The sequence below is a fragment of the Triticum aestivum genome, chromosome 5D (genome assembly GCF_018294505.1).
Source record: "Triticum aestivum cultivar Chinese Spring chromosome 5D, IWGSC CS RefSeq v2.1, whole genome shotgun sequence".
Classification (NCBI taxonomy): domain Eukaryota; kingdom Viridiplantae; phylum Streptophyta; class Magnoliopsida; order Poales; family Poaceae; genus Triticum; species Triticum aestivum.
The window spans coordinates 61,843,209-61,859,933 of NC_057808.1; the positions used below are offsets into that span (position 1 = coordinate 61,843,209).

Here is a 16,725-nt window from a genome sequence, read left to right on the forward strand (position 1 = left end):
CCACTAGGGGCTGGTTCCCTTCCACTTTCAGCCCACGGGGCCCTCCGGGACAGGTGGCCCCACCCGGTGGACCCCCGGGACCCTTCCGGTGGTCCCGGTACAATACCGATAACCCCCGAAACTTTCCCGGTGGCCGAAACTGGACTTCCTATATATAATTCTTCACCTCCGGACCATTCCGGAACCTCTCGTGACGTCCGGGATCTCATCCGGGACTCCGAACAACTTTCGGGTTTCCGCATACATATATCTCTACAACCCTAGCGTCACCGGACCTTAAGTGTGTAGACCCTACGGGTTCGGGAGACATGCAGACATGACCGAGACGCCTCTCCGGTCAATAACCAACAACGGGATCTGGATACCCATGTTGGCTCCCACATGTTCCACGATGATCTCATCGGATGAACCACGGTGTCGAGGATTCAATCAATCCCGTATACAATTCCCTTTGTCAATCGGTATGTTACTTGCCCGAGATTCGTTCGTCGGTATCCCAATACCTTGTTCAATCTCGTTACCGGCAAGTCTCTTTACTCATACCGCAATGCATGATCCCGTGACTAACGCCTTAGTCACATTGAGCTCATTATGATGATGCATTACCAAGTGGGCCCAGAGATACCTCTCCGTCATACGGAGTGACAAATCCCAGTCTCGATCCGTGCCAACCCAACAGACACTTTCGGAGATACCCGTAGTGCACCTTTATAGTCACCCAGTTACGTTGTGACGTTTGGCACACCCAAAGCACTCCTACGGTATCCGGGAGTTGCACGATCTCATGGTCTAAGGAAAAGATACTTGACATTGGAAAAGCTCTAGCAAATGAAACTACACGATCTTTTATGCTATGCTTAGGATTGGGTCTTGTCCATCACATCATTCTCCTAATGATGTGATCCCGTTATCAATGACATCCAATGTCCATAGTCAGGAAACCGTGACTATCTGTTGATCAACGAGCTAGTCAACTAGAGGCTTACTAGGGACAGGTTGTGGTCTATGTATTCACACATGTATCACGATTTCCGGACAATACAATTATAGCATGAATAATAGACAATTACCATGAACAAAGAAATATAATAATAACCATTTCTTATTGCCTCTAGGGCATATTTCCAACAGGAACCGCCCGAGCTCCCTGGCTGCTCCCCGCCCGTGCTTGAGCTCGCGGCCAGCGGCGGGGCGGACCTAAGCAGGCGTCGACGTGTCCATGGCGTGGTGGTGGTCGGCCCTGATGACAGAGGCCGTGGCTGCGCCGGCCGTGGTGGTGGCCGGCCCGGAGGCGCTCCCCATGGCATGATGGTGGTCGGCCCTGGCGGCGGCGGCCGTGGCTGCGCTGGCCGTGGTGGTGGCCGGCCCGGAAGCGCTCCCCATGGCGTGCTGGTGGCCGGACCAGGCGGCGGCGGCGGGCGTGGCTCTGCCGGCCGTGGCGCTCGGGATTTTGAGGGATAAGGGAGAGAGAGAGAGGGGGGAGAAGAGAGATAAGGGAGAGAGAGAGAGCACTTACATGTGGGACCCAGCTATAAGTTAACGGTCAAACAAACAGTCAACAAACAGTTTGTTTAGTAGCGGGCCCGACCTGTCATAAACAGAATTAATTCTAAGTCAGATGATCATTTGGGTTTTTTGGAACAGCAGAACAATTTTGTGGTAGCTTTTTGAAAAGATTAAAAAAGCGATAGTTTTTTGGAACGATCACCCGTAATGTGGTAGTTTTTTGCTATTCACTCTGAATGAGCGCATGCCTAGTCATCAAAATTTTGTTCTATGCTCAAATCTTATCCTAATTGAATGAGCGCATGCATGGTCATAAAAATCCTTATCATGACTATACGATTAGCTCATGCATTTCATACCTCCCCCACAGCTTCAATCCCAAAAATTCTGAAAGTAATTTTGTTATCTTAAATCAAGTGCGTTTCTTTAAATTTGAGAAAATGACAAAACTGTGATATACGTGTTTGGTGATGATTCAACTACTGGAATTTCATGAATATTTATATATGGCAGTTACATGTTATCTACAAACTCCAGTAAAAATTTCATGCATTTCAGAATTTATCACTTACCTACAGTTCAACCCAAAGTTGGGGCAGATTTTATTTCGAATTTGAACAGTAGCATCTGTGAAATTTTCCAAGATATTTTTGTAAAATTCTGAGCACGGAAACATTTAGATCATGCTAATCTTGAGAAGCTTATGAAGGAACAAAGGAGGAAGAGATGTTCTAGTAAATATCATTTGCGTTTATTTTCATTCAGCCCCTGCCTTTGACACTGGCCAGTGGGTGATGAGTCCAGCAGCGCCATCTAGCAGGGACAACTATATCTGGCCATGGGCCGGGCCGGGCCGGGCTTGGACCGGGCCTAAAAAAGCCCACGGCAGAAAACTGAGGCCCAGGCCCTCCCAAGCCCTTTCATCGGGCCTACTTTTCAAGCCCAAGCCCGGCTCATCTGGTAAAAAGCCCTCAAAAGCCCGTACGGCTTAGGGCCGTGGGCCGGGCCTCTTCCTTAAAATGCCAATATGCCAAGCCCAAGCCCGTCCAGGCCCTGCTGATGGGCTCAAAACTCACGCCCAAGCCCGGCCCACGGGCAAGCCCATCGGGCCTAGGCCCTGGATTTTAGGGCCGGGCCTGGGTGGGCCGACAGGGCCGGGCCTGAGATGGCCAGGACTAGGGACAACAGACACGCGGCCGCAAACCAGCTGCCCCTTCCCTCCTCACTTCATATCCTCTTCTCTTGCATCCCCTCTCTCATCTAGCTCGCCGGGGGCACCGCCGCTCGCCGTTGCAACACCGGTCACAGGAACCGGCAGGATTCGCCAGCCCTCAGTCCGGATCGACGTCCATGCCTCCAGCTCCGACATGCACGCCAGCTGGACGGCGCCGTGAATCGCCTCGTTTTCTGGTGTGTTCTTGCTCCTAGGTAGTTCCCCACTTCCCCTAGCTCCATTTTTGTTCCTGCTGTCCCTTTAATGGTCATTCCGTGCCCCGGCGTGCAGGAACCTCTTGGACCGAGGCCGCCTTCCTCGGTTCCGTCGGCCGCCGCGGTCGTCATCCTCACCGAACAACTACAGGGACTGTGACGGGCTTCGCTTTGTTCACATCTGCTCTGGACCACGGATTCGAAGCCGTGAATCCCTCCTACTTCTTCCGGACGCTGACCACCATTATCGCTGTCCAGAGCTCGTTGCTCTGCTCTGTCCGACCTCGCCACTAACAGCAGGGTGAGAAATCGCAGCCGCTGTTGGTGGGCAAATTTGACAATTTTGACCTCGGGACAAAATTATTTTACAGAATGAACTGAGTGCGAAACTATTTCACTCCTCTGACCTTTTTGTGTAGCGCCCGCCACGCCGGCGCCACATCCTACTGTGCAGCGCCTAGCTCGGCGGCGTTGCACTCCTGTCCACCGTGGCAGCCCCTGGGCCCGCACCCAGCCGTGCAGCGCCTCCGGGCTAGGCGCCACACATGTAATGTGCAGCGCCTACGGGTTAGGCGCCACATATGTAATGTGCAGCGCCTAGCGGCTAGGCGCTGCACTGTGACTTATCCAGCCACTTGGCTGGGCCCCCTCCCCCACCCCCTCCCCCACACCACACACTCTCTCACTCTCTCCCCGAGCTTTGCCCCCTCTCCCACTCTCTCCCCCTCTCAAATCTTCTTCCAAATCTTGCAAATTTGAAGAATTTGTCCGTGGATTTCAAAGTCAAACCCTCCCTCAAGGTAATATTCTCCGATCCCCTTGTTTTGATCCAAGTAAAGTTCTCCAATTGCTCATTTGTTGCTAGTTTGGGGAAACCCTAGTTTTGTTTGGATCTAGAGATTTGCATGGAGATGTGAGATTTTTGTTTGCCAATTTCTATGATTGGGCTTTGTTAGTATGCTAGGGTTATTCTTATGGGTGTTCTTATGTTGGTGCTAGGGTTAGGTTTAGGGCTAGGGTTATGGTTATGGTTAGGGTTAGGGTTATGGTTAGGGTTAGGGTTGTTGTTTCATATATATTAGGGTTTGTATTCCGTGTTAATCCTTGGATTAGTACTCATGGAAGCAATGTTACCTTGTGTTCTTTGAATGCTTATAGGGATGGGAAGAACATGTGTGTTTGTTCATCATGGGGACAAAGACGCCTTTCTGAAAGGCAATGAAGAACCGGACCCGGATGAGCTTGACATGGTGTTTGATACTAGTCCTAGCTATGCGGAGCTCTTGCAACAAGTTAGGAAAGATTTGAATTGGATGGACCCTAGTGATATCATTGAGTTGGAGGGAAGGCATAATGTTGGTTTTGGAATGCACATCCGTTGGAAGACAATGCGTGTCAACTCGGAGCAACGTTGGGTTGCATACAAGGAGACGGTGGCCGAATCACTAGACAAGGCTCTTGAGTTATTTGCAACGAAGAAGGTTGATTCAAGTTTGCATTTGGACTTGAACCGGAACCCCTCCCCTTTGGTTGCTAGTAGCCCCCCACCCTTGAAGCGAGATGAAATTGTTGAACCTCTTTTGACCCAAGAAGTGAGGCCAACATTGAGCCCGTATACAAACAACCAAGATGAATCTTTGCAAGAGGACAATGATGAGTATGTGGACGATGACAATGAAGTTGATCTCCATGACAACAATGTGGGTGATCTCGACAAATATCATTTGCAAGAGACAATGGACCATTCCATCCCTTTTTCCTGTGCATATGCATCGGACTCGGATGACGATGGTCCCGATGAACAAGTTGATGTGGAGGGGTTCACGGTGAAGGAGTCCGAAGCTTTCGAGAAGGTATTTGGTCGGGATCATCGGACTACATTGTTCAAGGATGTTAGTCTCGCGGATGAAGTCGTGGTAGATGGTGGCCAATGTGTACCTCTTGGGGTTAGGCCAAGCTCTCACCGTGATTTGGTATACGACAAGAACCGGATTGCTAAAGGTTCTAAGTTCGACAGCTTATTGGAATTGAAGATGTGGCTCGACAACTACTCAGTTACGCATTATCGTCCACACAAGGTGGTGAACTCAGACGTCAATGTGCGCTACACGGTTGCATGTGCATGTGAAGATGAAAAGGAGGTCCAACTTGGACTTACAAGAGGCCGTGGTGGTAGAGCTCGTGGAAAGAAGGTCCAACTTGGACTTACAAGAGGCCGTGGCGGTTGTCCGTGGATTGTGCGTGCAAGACCATGGAAAGGAGGTCCAACTTGGCATGTAGTGAGTTGTGTGCCAACTCACATGTGCCAAGGCAAAAGGGTGGATGGCAAGATTGTGTCCCAAGACCACAAACAACTCACGTCTGAGTTCATCGCTTACAGGCTCTCCAACTCAATATCCACACTTCCAACAATGAGCGTCCAACATGTCATTGACCTTGTGAAAGCCATCTTTCATTACAAGGTGAAATACGGCAAGGCATGGAAGGCAAAGCAAGCCGCATTTAAGATGTTGTATGGTACATGGGAGGAAGCATACAACCGAATCCCTAGGTTGTTGTTAGCCATGGCCGCGACAAACCCGGGCATGGTTCATGTGGTCGAGCCTCATGGGCACCAAACAACGGTTCATGAAGGAAGGAAAGTCAGAGTATTTGGCCGTGCTTTTTGGGCGTTCGAGCAATGTGTGAGGGCTTTCGAACATTGTAGGCCGGTCATCGCAATTGATGGCACGTTCTTGACCGGAAAATACAAGGGCACCTAGTTGGTTGCGATAGCAAGTGATGCCAATAACCGGGTGTTGCCATTGGCATTTGCTTTGGTTGAGGTGGAAAACAATGACAACTGGGAGTGGTTTCTGCATCTTTTTAGGACGAAGGTGTTACCCGCTCAAAGGGAAATTTGTGTCATATCGGATCGGAATCAAGGAATTCTTAACGCCGTGGAGATTGACATTCCTCGGCATGCTCCGTTGCACCATCGATGGTGCATGAGGCACTTTTGTTCGAACTTCTATAGGGCATGTGGCCTTAAGGAGTTGGCCGATGATCTTCAAGATTGTTGTCTCGCTTTCTCCGATAAGCGCTTCGCCACTTTGTACAACAAATTGCTCGCACACAAAAAACTTGATCCCGTGGGTCAAGAATTTCTCAATAGGCACATTCAATACCGGAACAAGTGGGCACGTGCTTTTGATGAAGATGGCCGGAGATACGGTCAAATGACAAGCAATATGGCCGAATGCTTCAATAGGGTGCTCAAAGGTGCACGTGGATTACCTGTGACGGCAATAGTTCAATACACATTTGACAAGATGAATGCGTACTTTGTAAAGTACTCGATGGAAACCAATGCACAGATAGCGGGTGAGAACCCACGGAAGTACAAGTACAAGTTCCCACCCAAAGTTGATGAATGGTTGGTATTTCAATCACGGAAGGCGGACTCAGAAGAAGCTATATTATATGACAACGAAGAGTGGAAGTACGAAGTGAAAGAGCCAGGAGGAACCACAAACGATGGTCGGCAACATGGAGGTCGGGCTTTCAAGGTGTCGTTAACACAATGTGATTGCACTTGCGGGAGGCCATTGTTGCTTCATCTCCCATGCTCACACTTGTATGCCGCCGGTCGCGTTAGGAATGTGGACATCAATCACCCACGCACCGTGAGGGAGTCGGAGTTCTCAATCATGACATCCTCTACTTTGTTGTTGCAAGTTTTACGTGGCTGCAACGGGCTTAGCAAGAACCGTTCTTACCTACGCATCAAAACCACAACGATAGTTTGTCAAGTTGGTGCTGTTTTAACCTTCGCAAGGACCGGGCGTAGCCACACTCGGTTCAACTGAAGTGAGAGAGACAGACACCCGCCAGTCACCTTTAAGCAACGAGTGCTCGCAACGGTGAAACCAGTCTCGCGTAAGCGTACGCATAATGTCGGTGCGGGCCGCTTCATCTCACAATACCGCTGAACCAAAGTATGACATGCTGGTAAGCAGTATGACTTATATCGCCCACAACTCACTTGTGTTATACTCGTGCATAACATCAACGCATAAAACCAGGCTCGGATGCCACTGTTGGGGAACGTAGTAATTTCAAAAAAATTCCTACGCACACGCAAGATCATGGTGATGTATAGCAACGAGAGGGGAGAGTGTTGTCCACATACCCTCGTAGACCGAAAGCGGAAGCGTTAACACAACGCGGTTGATGTAGTCGTACGCCTTCACGATCCGACCGATCAAGTACCGAACACACGACACCTCCGAGTTCAGCACACGTTCAGCTCGATGACGTCCCTCGAACTCCGATCCAGCCGAGTGTCGAGGGAGAGTTTCGTCAGCACGACGGCGTGGTGACGATGATGATATTCTACCGACGCAGGGCTTCGCCTAAGCACCACTACGATATTATCAAGGTGTAATATGGTGGAGGGGGCACCGCACACGGCTAAAAGATCGTTGATCAATTGTGTGTCGAGAGGTGCCCCCTGCCCCCGTATATAAAGGAGCAAGGGGGAGGCCACCGGCCAAGGGAGGAGAGGCGCGCCAGGAGGAGTCCTACTCCTACCGGGAGTAGGACTCCCCCCTTTTCCATGTTGGACTGGGAGAGGAAGGGGAAAAGGTGGAGGGGAGGAAGGAAGGGGGGGGGGCGCCGCCCCCCTCTCCTTGTCCTATTCGGACTGGGGGGAGGGGCGCGCGGCCCTGCCCTGGCCTCCTCTCCTCTCTTCCACCTAGGCCCACTAAGGCCCATTAAGTTACCGGGGGGTTCCGGTAACCTCCCGGTACTCCGGAAAAATCCCGATTTCACCCGGAACACTTCCGATGTCCAAACATAGGCTTCCAATATGTCAATCTTTATGTCTCGACCATTTCGAGACTCCTCGTCATGTCCGTGATCACATCCGGGACTCCGAACAACCTTCGGTACATCAAACCATATAAACTCATAATATAACTGTCATCGTAACGTTAAGCGTGTGGACCCTACGGGTTCGAGAACTATGTAGACATGACCGAGACACCTCTCCGGTCAATAACCAATAGCGGAACCTGGATGCTCATATTGGTTCCCACATATTCTACGAAGATCTTTATCGGTCAGACCGCATAACAACATACGTTGTTCCCTTTGTCATCGGTATGTTACTTGCCCGAGATTCGATCGTCGGTATCTCGATACCTAGTTCAATCTCGTTACCGGCAAGTCTCTTTACTCGTTCCGTAATACATCATTCCGTAACTAACTCATTAGTCACAATGCTTGCAAGGCTTATAGTGATGTGTATTACTGAGTGGGCCCAGAGATACCTCTCCGACAATCGGAGTGACAAATCCTAATCTCGAAATACGCCAACCCAACAAGTACCTTTGGAGACACCTGTAGAGCACCTTTATAATCACCCAGTTACGTTGTGACGTTTGGTAGCACACAAAGTGTTCCTCCGGTAAACGGGAGTTGCATAATCTCATAGTCATAGGAACATGTATAAGTCATGAAGAAAGCAATAGCAACATACTAAACGATCGAGTGCTAAGCTAACGGAATGGGTCAAGTCAATCACATCATTCTCCTAATGATGTGATCCCGTTAATCAAATGACAACTCATGTCTATGGCTAGGAAACATAACCATCTTCGATCAACGAGCTAGTCAAGTAGAGGCATACTAGTGACACTCTGTTTGTCTATGTATTCACACACGTATTATGTTTCCGGTTAATACAATTCTAGCATGAATAATAAACATTTATCATGATATAAGGAAATAAATAATAACTTTATTATTGCCTCTAGGGCATATTTCCTTCAGTCTCCCACTTGCACTAGAGTCAATAATCTACATTACACAGTAATGATTCTTACACCCATGGAGTCTTGGTGCTAATCATGTTTTGCTCGTGGAAGAGGCTTAGTCAACGGGTCTGCAACTTTCAGATCCGTATGTATCTTGCAAATTTCTATGTCTCCCACCTGGACTAAATCCCGGATGGAATTGAAGCGTCTTTTGATGTGCTTGGTTCTCTTGTGAAATCTGGATTCCTTTGCTAAAGCAATTGCACCAGTATTGTCACAAAAGATTTTCATTGGTCCCGATGCACTAGGTATGACACCTAGATCGGATATGAACTCCTTCATCCAGACTCCTTCATTTGCTGCTTCCGAAGCAGCTATGTACTCCGCTTCACACGTAGATCCCGCCACGACACTTTGCTTAGAACTGCACCAACTGACAGCTCCACCGTTCAATGTAAACACGTATCCGGTTTGCGATTTAGAATCGTCCGGATCAGTGTCAAAGCATGCATCAACGTAACCATTTACGATGAGCTCTTTGTCACCTCCATAAACGAGAAACATATCCTTAGTCCTTTTCAGGTATTTCAGGATGTTCTTGACCGCTGCCCAGTGATCCACTCCTGGATTACTTTGGTACCTCCCTGCTAAACTTATAGCAAGGCACACATCAGGTCTGGTACACAGCATTGCATACATGATAGAGCCTATTGCTGAAGCATAGGGAACATCTTTCATCTTCTCTCTATCTTCTGCAGTGGTCGGGCATTGAGTCTTACTCAATCTCACACCTTGTAGTACAGGCAAGAACCCTTTCTTTGCTTGATCCATTTTGAACTTCTTCAAAACTTTGTCAAGGTATGTGCTTTGTGAAAGTCCAATTAAGCGTCTTGATCTATCTCTATAGATCTTGATGCCCAATATATATGCAGCTTCACCGAGGTCTTTCATTTAAAAACTCTTATTCAAGTATCCCTTTATGCTATCCAGAAATTCTATGTCATTTCCAATTAGCAATATGTCATCCACATATAATATCAGAAATGCTACTGAGCTCCCACTCACTTTCTTGTAAATACAGGCTTCTCCAAAAGTCTGTATAAAACCAAATGCTTTGATCACACTATCAAAGCGTTTATTCCAACTCCGAGAGGCTTGCACCAGTCCATAAATGGATCGCTGGAGCTTGCACACTTTGTTAGATCCCTTTGGATCGACAAAACCTTCCGGTTGCATCATATACAACTCTTCTTCCAGAAATCCATTCAGGAATGCAGTTTTGACATCCATTTGCCAAATTTCATAATCATAAAATGCGGCAATTGCTAACATGATTCGACAGACTTAAGCATTGCTACGGGTGAGAAGGTCTCATCGTAGTCAATCCCTTGAACTTGTCGAAAACCTTTCGCAACAAGTCGAGCTTTATAGACAGTAACATTACCGTCAGCGTCAGTCTTCTTCTTGAAGATCCATTTATTTTCAATGGCTTGCCGATCATCGGGCAAGTCAACCAAAGTCCATACTTTGTTCTCATACATGGATCCCATCTCAGATTTCATGGCCTCAAGCCATTTTGCGGAATCTGAGCTCACCATTGCTTCTTCATAGTTCGTAGGTTCGTCATGGTCTAGTAACATAACCTCCAGAACAGGATTACCGTACCACTCTGGTGCGGATCTTAATCTGGTTGACCTACGAGGTTCAGTACTAACTTGATCTGAAGTTTCATGATCATTATCATTAACTTCCTCACTAATTGGTGTAGGTGTCGCAGAAACTGATTTCTGTGATGATCTACTTTCCAATAAGGGAGCAGGTACAGTTACCTCATCAAGTTCTACTTTCCTCCCACTCACTTCTTTCGAGAGAAACTCCTTCTCTAGAAAGGATCCATTCTTAGCAACGAATGTCTTGCCTTCGGATTTGTGATAGAAGGTGTACCCAACAGTCTCCTTTGGGTATCCTATGAAGACACATTTCTCCGATTTAGGTTCGAGCTTATCAGGTTGAAGTTTCTTCACATAAGCATCGCAACCCCAAACTTTAAGATACGACAACTTTGGTTTCTTGCCAAACCATAGTTCATAAGGTGTCGTTTCAACGGATTTTGATGGTGCCCTATTTAGAGTGAATGCAGCCGTCTCTAAAGCATAACCCCAAAACAATAGCGGTAAATCAGTAAGAGACATCATAGATCGCACCATATCTAATAAAGTACGATTACGACGTTCGGACACACCATTATGTTGTGGTGTTCCGGGTGGCGTGAGTTGCGAAACTATTCCGCATTGTTTCAAATGTAGGCCAAACTCGTAACTCAAATATTATCCTCCACGATCTGATCGTAGAAACTTTATTTTCTTGTTACGATGATTTTCAACTTCGCTCTGAAATTCTTTGAACTTTTCAAATGTTTCAGACTTATGTTTCATTAAGTAGATATACCCATATCTGCTCAAATCATCTGTGAAGGTGAGAAAATAACGATATCCGCCACGAGCCTCAACATTCATCGGACCACATACATCTGTATGTATGATTTCCAACAAATCAGTTGCTCTCTCCATAGTTCCGGAGAACGGTGTTTTAGTCATCTTGCCCATGAGACACGGTTCGCAAGTACCAAGTGATTCATAATCAAGTGATTCCAAAAGTCCATCATTATGGAGTTTCTTCATGCGCTTTACACCGATATGACCTAAACAGCAGTGCCACAAATAAGTTGCACTATCATTATCAACTCTGCATCTTTTGGCTTCAATATTATGAATATGTGTATCACTATTATCGAGATTCAACAAAAATAGACCATTCTTCAAGGGTGCATGACCATAAAAGATATTACTCATATAAATAGAACAACCATTATTCTCTGATTTAAATGAATAACCGTCTCGCATCAAACAAGATCCAGATATAATGTTCATGCTCAACGCTGGCACCAAATAACAATTATTTATGTCTAAAACTAACCTCGAAGGTAGATGTAGAGGTAGCGTGCCGACCGCGATCACATCGACTTTGGAACCATTTCCCACGCGCATCGTCACCTCGTCCTTAGCCAATCTTCGCTTAATCTGTAGCCCCTGTTTCGAGTTGCAAATATTAGCAACAGAACCAGTATCAAATACCCAGGTGCTACTGCGAGTATTAGTAAGGTACACATCAATAACATGTATATCACATATACCTTTGTTAACCTTGCCATCCTTCTTATCCGCCAAATACTTGGGGCAGTTCCGCTTCCAGTGACCAGTCTGCTTGCAGTAGAAGCACTCAGTTTCAGGCTTAGGTCCAGACTTGGGTTTCTTCTCCTGAACAGCAACTTGCCTTTTGTTCTTCTTGAAGTTCCCCTTCTTCTTCCCTTTGCCCTTTTTCTTGAAACTAGTGGTCTTATTGACCATCAACACTTGATGCTCCTTTTTGATTTCTACCTCCGCTGCCTTTAGCATTGCGAAGAGCTCGGGAATTGTATTATTCATCCCTTGCATGTTATAGTTCATCACGAAGCTCTTGTAGCTTGGTGGCAGTGATTGAAGAATTCTGTCAATGACGCTATCATCCGAAAGATTAACTCCCAGTTGAATCAAGTGATTATTATACCCAGACATTTTGAGTATATGCTCACTGACAGAACTATTCTCTTCCATCTTGCAGCTGTAGAACTTATTGGAGACTTCATATCTCTCAATCTGGGCATTTGCTTGAAATATTAACTTCAACTCCTGGAACATCTCATATGCTCCATGACGTTCAAAACGTCGTTGAAGACCCGGTTCTAAGCCGTAAAGCATGGCACACTGAACTATCGAGTAGTCATCAGCTTTGCTCTGCCAGACGTTCATAACTTCTAGTGATGCTCTTGCAGGAGGCCTGGCACCTAGCGGTGCTTCCATGACATAATTCTTCTGTGCAGCAATGAGGATAATCCTCAAGTTACTGACCCAGCCCGTGTAATTGCTACCATCATCTTTCAACTTTGCTTTCTCAAGGAACGCATTAAAATTCAACAGAACAACAGCACGGGCCATCTATCTACAATTAACATAGACAAGCAAGATACTATCAGGTACTAAGTTCATGATAAATTTAAGTTCTATTAATCATATTACTTAAGAACTCCCACTTAGATAGACATCTCTCTAATCATCTAAGTGATTACGTGATCCAAATCAACTAAATCATGTCCGATCATCACGTGAGATGGAGTAGTTTCAATGGTGAACATCACTATGTTGATCATATCTACTATATGATTCACGCTCGACCTTTCGGTCTCCGTGTTCCGAGGCCATATCTGCATATGCTAGGCTCGTCAAGTTTAACCTGAGTATTCTGCGTGTGCAAAACTGGCTTGCACCCGTTGTAGATGGACGTAGAGCTTATCACACCCGATCATCACGTGGTGTCTGGGCACGACGAACTTTGGCAACGGTGCATACTCAGGGAGAACACTTTTATCTTGAAATTTTAGTGAGAGATCATCTTATAATGCTACCGTCAATCAAAGCAAGATAAGATGCATAAAAGATAAACATCACATGCAATCAATATAAGTGATATGATATGGCCATCATCATCTTGTGCTTGTGATCTCCATCTCTGAAGCACCGTCATGATCACCATCGTCACCGTCACGACACCTTGATCTCCATTGTAGCATCGTTGTCGTCTCGCCAACTATTGCTTTTACGACTATCGCTACCGCTTAGTGATAAAGTAAAACAATTACATGGCGATTGCATTGCATACAATAAAGCGACAACCATATGGCTCCTGCCAGTTGCCGATAACTCGGTTACAAAACATGATCATCTCATACAATAAAATATAGCATCATGTCTTGACCATATCACATCACAACATGCCCTGCAAAAACAAGTTAGACGTCCTCTACTTTGTTGTTGCAAGTTTTACGTGGCTGCTACGGGCTTAGCAAGAACCGTTCTTACCTACGCATCAAAACCACAACGATAGTTTGTCAAGTTGGTGCTGTTTTAACCTTAGCAAGGACCGGGCGTAGCCACACTCGGTTCAAATAAAGTGAGAGAGACAGACACCCGCCAGTCACCTTTAAGCAACGAGTGCTCGCAACGGTGAAACCAGTCTCGCGTAAGCGTACGCGTAATGTCGGTCCGGGCCGCTTCATCTCACAATACCGCTGAACCAAAGTATGACATGCTGGTAAGCAGTATGACTTATATCGCCCACAACTCACTTGTGTTCTACTCGTGCATAACATCAACACATAAAACCAAGCTCGGATGCCACTATTGGGGAACGTAGTAATTTCAAAAAATTTCCTACGCACACGCAAGATCATGGTGATGTATAGCAACGAGAGGGGAGAGTGTTGTCCACATACCCTCGTAGACCGAAAGCGGAAGCGTTAACACAACGCGGTTGATGTAGTCGTACGTCTTCACGATCCGACCGATCAAGTACCGAACACACGGCACCTCCGAGTTCAGCACACGTTCAGCTCGATGACGTCCCTCGAACTCCGATCCAGCCGAGTGTTGAGGGAGAGTTTCGTCAGCACGACGGCGTGGTGACGATGATGATATTCTACCGACGCAGGGCTTCGCCTAAGCACCACTACGATATTATCAAGGTGTAATATGGTGGAGGGGGCACCGCACACGGCTAAAAGATCGTTGATCAATTGTGTGTCGAGAGGTGCCCCCTGCCCCCGTATATAAAGGAGCAAGGGGGAGGCCACCGGCCAAGGGAGGAGAGGCGCGCCAGGAGGAGTCCTACTCCTACCGGGAGTAGGACTCCCCCCTTTTCCATGTTGGACTAGGAGAGGAAGGGGAAAAGGTGGAGGGGAGGAAGGAGGGGGGGCGCCGCCCCCCTCTCCTTGTCCTATTCGGACTGGGGGGGAGGGGCGCGCGGCCCTGCCCTGGACTCCTCTCCTCTCTTACACCTAGGCCCACTAAGGCCCATTAAGTTACCGGGGGGTTCCGGTAACCTCCCGGTACTCCGGAAAAATCCCGATTTCACCCGGAACACTTCCGATGTCCAAACATAGGCTTCCAATATATCAATCTTTATGTCTCGACCATTTCGAGACTCCTCGTCATGTCCGTGATCACATCCGAGACTCCGAACAACCTTCGGTACATCAATACATATAAACTCATAATATAACTGTCATCGTAACGTTAAGCGTGCGGACCCTACGGGTTCGAGAACTATGTAGACATGACCGAGACACCTCTCCGGTCAATAACCAATAACGGAACCTGGATGCTCATATTGGTTTCCACATATTCTACGAAGATCTTTATCGGTCAGACCGCATAACAACATATGTTGTACCCTTTGTCATCGGTATGTCACTTGCCCGAGATTCGATCGTCGGTATCTCGATACCTAGTTCAATCTCGTTACCGGCAAGTCTCTTTACTCGTTCCGTAATACATCATCCCGCAACTAACTCATTAGTCACAATGCTTGCAAGGCTTATAGTGATGTGTATTACTGAGTGGGCCCAGAGATACCTCTCCGACAATCGGAGTGACAAATCCTAATCTCGAAATACGCCAACCCAACAAGTACCTTTGGAGACACCTGTAGAGCACCTTTATAATCACCCAGTTACGTTGTGACTTTTGGTAGCACACAAAGTGTTCCTCCGGTAAACGGGAGTTGCATAATCTCATAGTCATAGGAACATGTATAAGTCATGAAGAAAGCAATAGCAACATACTAAACGATCGAGTGCTAAGCTAACGGAATGGGTCAAGTCAATCACATCATTCTCCTAATGATGTGATCCCATTAATCAAATGACAACTCATGTCTATGGCTAGGAAACATAACCATCTTTGATCAACAAGCTAGTCAAGTAGAGGCATACTAGTGACACTCTGTTTGTCTATGTATTCACACATGTATTATGTTTCCGGTTAATACAATTCTAGCATGAATAATAAACATTTATCATGATATAAGGAAATAAATAATAACTTTATTATTGCCTCTAGGGCATATTTCCTTCAGGGAGAAGGCTGCGAAGAAGCTTAGAGAGGAGGATGCAGCCAAGCTAAAGAAGAAGAAGGAAGAGGAGCTTGAGAAGGAGAGGAAGCGAAAACAGACTGCGGCAAATGCGATGCACGCTAGGGAGCAAGCGTTGATGAGGAAAGTTGAGGAGGCACAGAAGAAGCGTCAACAGGATTTTGAAGAAAGAACCATGAAGCTTTGGGTAATTGCAGCTGAAAAAGAAGAGAGGGACAATCAGATATTCATGGAGAGGGTGGTTAAGGAGGCTCACCTCATAAGAAAAAGGTAGGAGGAAGAGGAAGAAGATGAAGGGAAAGGGGCCTTGCTCTACGCAATAGAGCTATGTCATCCTCTTCGATTTGGTTGTGAACTACTATGTCTCCTCTTCGATTTGGTTGTGAACTACTATGTTTCCTCTTCGATTTGGTTGTGAACTACTATGTGCCGTGAACTACTATGTCTCCTCCTCGATTTGGTTGTAAGAACTACTATGTGCGGTGAACTACTATGTCTCCTCCTCGATTTGGTTGTAAGAACTACTATGTGTCATGAAGTACTATGTGTTATGAACTACTATGTGTTGTGAAGTACTTCGTGCATATGTTCTTTTCACAGTTGTTTGCTTGCTACGTATCAATCCTACTTCACATCTGGGCGCTGCTGTAACACCCTGAGAATCATGCTACAGTAACCCCCTGTGATTAAGCTAATCATGTGCTAAACAGGGCTTGATCACATTTGGATCACCTTCCTTTTCAAACTCCTAGTTCAAACTTCAAATATAATTAAAGTGGAAAATAAAAGTTTTCAAAAATTCAAACAAAAATGTCCAGTGGGTTCTAAATAATACACTGGTAATTATGGTGGAGAAAACACATTTTTATAAAATGTCTAAATACTTTTAAATGAAATAAAACAGAAAAGGAAATAAACAATTAAAGAGAAAACAGAAAACAAAACAGTCAAAAGAAAAAAAGAGCAGGCC

At 46.4% G+C, this 16,725-nt stretch overlaps 1 long non-coding RNA gene across 1 annotated transcript in view; it reads left to right on the forward strand.

The window, feature by feature from the left end:
* The first annotated feature begins 3,191 nt into the window (after positions 1-3,191).
* Positions 3,192-16,725, forward strand: part of LOC123119469 (uncharacterized) — a 42,494-nt gene continuing 28,960 nt past the window's right edge. The window contains exon 1 of the long non-coding RNA XR_006458694.1: positions 3,192-3,235. This is a non-coding gene — a long non-coding RNA (uncharacterized lncRNA). The remainder of the gene's footprint in view (positions 3,236-16,725) is intronic.